Source organism: Marmota marmota, unplaced genomic scaffold (genome assembly GCF_001458135.2).
Source record: "Marmota marmota marmota unplaced genomic scaffold, marMar, whole genome shotgun sequence".
Taxonomy (NCBI): Eukaryota; Metazoa; Chordata; class Mammalia; order Rodentia; family Sciuridae; genus Marmota; species Marmota marmota.
The window spans coordinates 3,515,534-3,521,288 of NW_025999895.1; positions in this window are offsets into that span (position 1 = coordinate 3,515,534).

Below are 5,755 nucleotides of genomic sequence, written 5' to 3' on the forward strand. Positions count from 1 at the left end.
CCAGCGGGCAGTGTGTGCAGGGCTCGGCCCCGCCCCCTGCCCAGGTAGGACAGGAACGTGCGCGTGCACACGCCCACCTCAGCCCTGGTGCTGTGCTGTGGCTTCTGTGGCCTTAGCCAAGCGCCAACCTGGGGCTGAGCTGCCAAGGTCGCCCTCTAGCGGCCCAGGCGCGGAGTGGCTCCCCCTTGCCGCCGTCCACTCACCCTGGGGAGCCAGCAAGGGAAGCTCCTCCCAGGGCAGCAGCGCCGTCCCAGGGGGTCCCCCCAGCTCTGCGCGGCACCTAGACGCCTGCCTTTGTCCCCTCACTCCTGAGCAGCAGGAGCTGGGCACTTGCCCGCGGCAGCCCAAACCAGAGGCTCAAACCACAGAGATGACCGGGAGCCCCAAGAGCTGGGAGTCCTGGTGGACAGGGGCTGGCCGGGGCTGGGGGGAGGGCCAGGAAGGCCTGCAGCCTGGTGTAGGACACGGGCCGGGAAGAAGGGCAGCCCCAGGCAGCTTGTGCAGTGCGGGGGAGTCTCGGCTGTGTCCCACGTGCAGGGCGAGTGGCCAGGGAAGGATGGCAGGAGTGCCCGGCACTTCCTAACGCTGGATTCCAGGGGCCCCTCCACGACCTGCTCAGGGGACTCAGGTGGGGGAAGCCAGGAAACCTACATTCTAACAAGCGGCGTTAGAGTTGTGCCAGTCTGGAAGCTTCCTGGGCTCCCTGTGGCATCCTTGGGACTGGAAAACAGGTCCCTGGCCCCCAGACGCAGCTGGGAAGGCTGCGGTGAGCCCCGGGACCCCCTGTGTAGTAAGCACCCCAGATTCTGCCACCCTCTGCAATACGCGCACTGGGTGTGGCTCAGAGGGAACGTCAGGGCCTGGCACTGAGGACCCCGACTCCCTGCGGAGGGGACGTCCTGCCCCAGGCTGCCTGGAGAGAAGACTGGGTGGCACCTGTTGCCCTACAGCTGCCACAAGTCCTGGCAGCCGGGGGGCTGTGTCACCAGGTGGGCCTGCCAGCGTCCATGTTCTCCATGTTCTGTTTTATTTTTAAACAACCGTAGTAAATACACAGAACTGAAATTTGCCATTTTAGCCATTTTTAAGTATCCTGCCTGGTGGCCTTAAGCTCACTCATGTTGACATGCAAACATCACAGTCGTCCATCTCCAGAACCCCATCTTCCCAACCAGACGCTCTGTCCCTTAAACACTGCCACCGGCCCACTGTGCGGGATGTCGGACTGAGCCTCCTCGGGGAAGAGGTTCCCGGGTCGCGTCCTCCTGGAACGCTGGCCCCCAGACCTGGCCCACGTCCTCTCTCCAGAGGAGAGTGTGCGGTCCAGATAGGGGACGGGCCTGCCAAGGTCCCTGTCGGAGTCAGTGGCTCTGTCACAGGTGTGAACAGCAGACACTCATTTCTCCCAGTTCTGGAGGCTGGAGTCCAAGGTCGGGGACCCAGTGAGTTGGGCGCACGAGGTGCTTCTTTGCCATGTGCTCACAGGGAGGACAGAGGGTCACTGAGCTCTCTGGGTCTTTCTTAGAAGGACACTGATCCCATCCCGAGAGCCCCACCCTCACGACCCCATCTAAACTCCGTCACGTCCCCGTGGTCCCATCTCCTAGCATCCCACAGGGGTTCAGGGCTCCAATACAGGCATTTTGGGGACACGATTCAGCCCGCAGCAGTTCCGGGTCCTTTCCCGCCCACAGCTGTTGACTGGTCACTCAGCACGTGCCTCCCAGGGTCCCAGTGAGCAGGAGGTTGAAGGCACCGGGTTCAAATCCCAGCTCCACACCCACCAGCTCCACCCCTGGCTGCGGGCAAGACCCGGCTTCTCGGGCGCCATCTCCACTGGGCAGCGCCCACCACGCCCAGCTGGGAGCTGAACCCGGGGGTCCACGTACAGCCCTTAGGGTGGCCACTCTAGCTGCGTCGCTGCCTTTACCTTGGTGTGTCCCCATCAGTGGGGCTCCGTCCAGGCGACCCCCCTGCGGCCACTGCGGCCTCCCTGTCCTGCTTCCTCTGGCTCCGCAGCCACCGCCGCGCCTCCCTCCCTGGCCGTCCCTCCTAAGATTGCCCAACGTGCAGTGGTCTTTCTGGTTCCAGGGTTGCGACACTCTTCACTTCGTGGTGGATGTGGGGGCAGCACAAAGCAAGCTCAAGGAAAGAGGCAGAGGATTCTGTCCTCTCCCCAGTCAACGCTGACTCGAGAAGGCGCTGGATGGTGGGGGTCAGGACCCGGAGCCCCTGGTGGAGGAATGTGCCCGACGGGTCCCTGCCTTGCCATGCCTCCCCCTCCCGAGGCCCCTCTGAGAAGTGTCCAGCAGCAGCTCTTCCGGCCCAGCGAGCAGGCCTGGGACTGGGCAGTAGATGTCCAGGCTCTATCAGTGTCCCCAGCGCCCCACAGGAGGCTGACGGGCCCTGTGGGCCTCTCCTGTGGGTCCCATCTGGGGGCTTGTGCTTCTTGACTTTTCCATGTCACCTTCCAGCGGCCACAGAGGGTTGACTTGGCCCCCAGACCCCTGACCAGGGCCTTTGTCGATGTGACCAAGTTAAGGGTCTTGAAGTGAGAGCAGGATGGATCAGGGTGGCCCTATGTCCCAGGGTGTTCCCTTTAGGAGACAGCAGAGCTGAGGGACACCCAGAGAGGCCGACCTGGACTCAGAGGCAGAGACCACAGTGAGGTGGCCACAAGTAAGTGACACCGGGGCCACCAGGCGCTGGAAGAGGCAGGAAGGAGCCTCCAACTCCTGGAGCCACAGAGGGACGCAGTGCTGAGGACACCTGGGTTCCAGGCTTTGCCCCAGAACCGTGGGACAGTCCTCTCTGCTGTTTCGAGCCACTGGGCTGTGGCCCCCGGTGATGGACACGGGGACCATCTAGGGAGGGCACCATGGCCGCCACCATCTTTCCCTACTCAGGTCCAGGCTTCCAAGCCGGTCTTTCTGTCCCCACGTCACAGACTGCGGAGGCTCTGGAGGGTTAAGTAACTTGCTCTCCGGTGGCCTGTCGGGAAGTTACTTCACCCTTTTGAAGTCGGCCCAGGAACCCCAACTCCTAGGCTGGGCCCTGCCACTGGTCCCGTCAGGGTGAAAGCAGGGAGCCCACTTTTTCCGAGAAAGATGTCCAGTGTGTTTACAGGCATTCTGTTATTACGCTCATTATTTACGGTCAGTTTTAGGGACATAAAATTGCAACTGTATTGTTAGAAGCAAATTTTATTTCCACGGCTTTAAAACACACACAAACAAGAATCATAATCCCATGAGTAGCTGAATACTGTCGTAATTCTGTATCAGTTTAACTGCAATAGTAACTGTGAAGTATCAAGAACCCACGAGCCCACCCCAGCAGGATTATTGACGATCGATGTCCCTGCTAGGCCCGGGACGTGACCATTCCGTTCACGGCTGCAGAGGGGTCCCGTGCCAGTGAACATAAATAGGTGGTGTCAGGGACTCCAAAACACTCAGGTAGTTCTCAAAAACTGAAGTGGGATTATTGGGAGTCCATCTGTGTGGCTGATGAGGACACAAATAAAGCAAATAATTCCCTTTGTAGTTTTTTTTTTTTTTTCTTTTGCAGGGCGAGGGATGGAACCCAGGGCCCCTGGCTTCCTGGTAAACGCCCTGCCACTGACCTGCACCCTCAGCCCGGAAGTTACATTTCCAACCACCCTGCTCGCAGGAAAGTGAACTGCTGCATAGACAGAGAATAACCTGCTGCAGACGATAGTGAGGAGATGTGGGAGGAAGAGGAACTGTCAGCCCAGGAGAGATGAAAGGATCAACACTCCTTCTCATCTAGGAGAAGCAGATGTCCCATCCACACCTGGGACAGAAGAGCAGTTCTCATAAATGGGAACTAGGCCAGGCCCGTGACACACACTTCTATCCCCAGTGGCTCTGGAGGCTGAGGCAGGAAGATCGTGAGTTCAAAGCCAGCCTCGGCAACAGTGGGGCACAACTCAGTGAGACCCCTTCTCTAAATAAAATAGGAAATAGGGCTGGGGATGTGGCTCAGTGGTCAAGTGCCTCTGAGCTCAGTCCCTGGTACCCCCAAAAAATGGGAAACCAGGGAGGGCAGGACTAGGGTTGCCCCATAGAATATAGTATGCTAAATTTAAATTTCAGATAGACAACGAGTAAGTTCTTTCGGTGGGACATACTTATACCAGACACTTTATTCATTGCTTATCTGAAATTCAAATTTGACTAGGTGTCTTGGTTTTAGATTGGTCGGTTGGTTTTGTTAGATTTGGCAACATTGGGCAGGCCTGAGGGACCAGGGTGAACCTCCCACTCCTGTAGGAGGACTCAGAGTGAGGAGCCGCTCCGACTCTGGGGGACGTTCCCAGGCTCAGAGACAGCTAGGCAGGTCACTCGTGGTCTCAGTTAGCTTAACCATATCCCCAAGGGTGTTGGTCAGCTTTCAATTACTGTAACAAACTCTGGAGATCATCAAGTTATAGAGTGAAAAGGTTTATTTTATCTTGTCTCACAGTTTTAGAATGTGCGGTGGAGCAATGCTGCTTCAGTCATGGCCAGAATGGAAGAAAGAAAAAGAAAAACAAAGGAAAAGGGAAAGGAAGGTGCTGGTGTTGTCCCCCCTGCCCCAGGGACCAGAAAACTTCCCACCAGGCCCACCTTTTAGAGCTTCCACAGCCTCCCAGGAGCACCATGCTGGGGACCAAGCCTTTAATACTGGACCTCGGGGACACTCCAGATCAAACCCTATATCAGGACTTTGAAGGAGGAGGGGAAAGGGGTCCCGGGTGCTGCCACAGCCTTGGTGCAGACTGTTCAGTGGGGCTGCCTGGGTGTTGGCTCCCGAGATGGGTGCCCGCAGTGCAGCTGAGGCTCTGGACGCGACGGGAGGCTGGGCTGGGATCACGATGGCGTGAAGGAGAGGCCCTGGGAACTGCAGAGTCCAAATTCCCCCCTGTCTGCAGGGGGGGCCAGGCAGAGGTTTGCAGAGGGCCTTCCAGTAGGGCCGCTGCAGCTGCAGAACCGGGGAGGCTGGGCCTTTGGGGCGTCCCTGCTCTGCGGGGGGCCTGGCTTCCTGGCCAGCCTCCCCGTGACCCACCCCACCCCAGAAACTCCTCCTCGGGACTTTCAAACAAGGACTCATTTTTGAAGTGAAAGTTGCATGATCCTGCTTTGATGGTCCACTATTCACTGGGCCCATCTAATGACTGTCTGCAGCTGCCAAAAAAAGTCCCCGTCAGAGCTGGGTGCCTTTGCCCCCCCCCCCAGCACCAGGTAAGGACCCAGGAGGTGACGGAAGCTCTCCGGGAGGGAGTCGGCTCGACCAGGGGCCTCCTCCATGGCCCAGCCGGGGGTGATGGCTTCCACAGCAACCTCTCCACCCCACCTCAGTCCCACCTCAAGGGGTCACTTGGTTCCCGTGGTGGCCAAGGGATGGTCGCTCTGCAGCACTGAAGGAGAACAGGCGAGCTCTGGGTCTGCACAGAGCCCTGAAGACGCTCCTCTCTGTCCTCCCCCACCACCTCCCACCTCCCTTTTCAGGTGACCACAGGCTCCTGTCCCTAAACACAGAACACACGGATGTTTGTCTTCCTTTCATGCACATAAGATGGAAATGTGACGGTTTTCCCAAAACACACCTGGAAGCCAACCACTTCCCAGCACCTCCATGGCCCGCTGTGGCCAGAGCCCCGCCACCTGGCGACAGTCCGGGCCCAAGGTCTCCCACTCCTCCCACCACTTCCCCAGCTCCTGGGCCGCACACGGGCCCTCGCCAGCCTCTT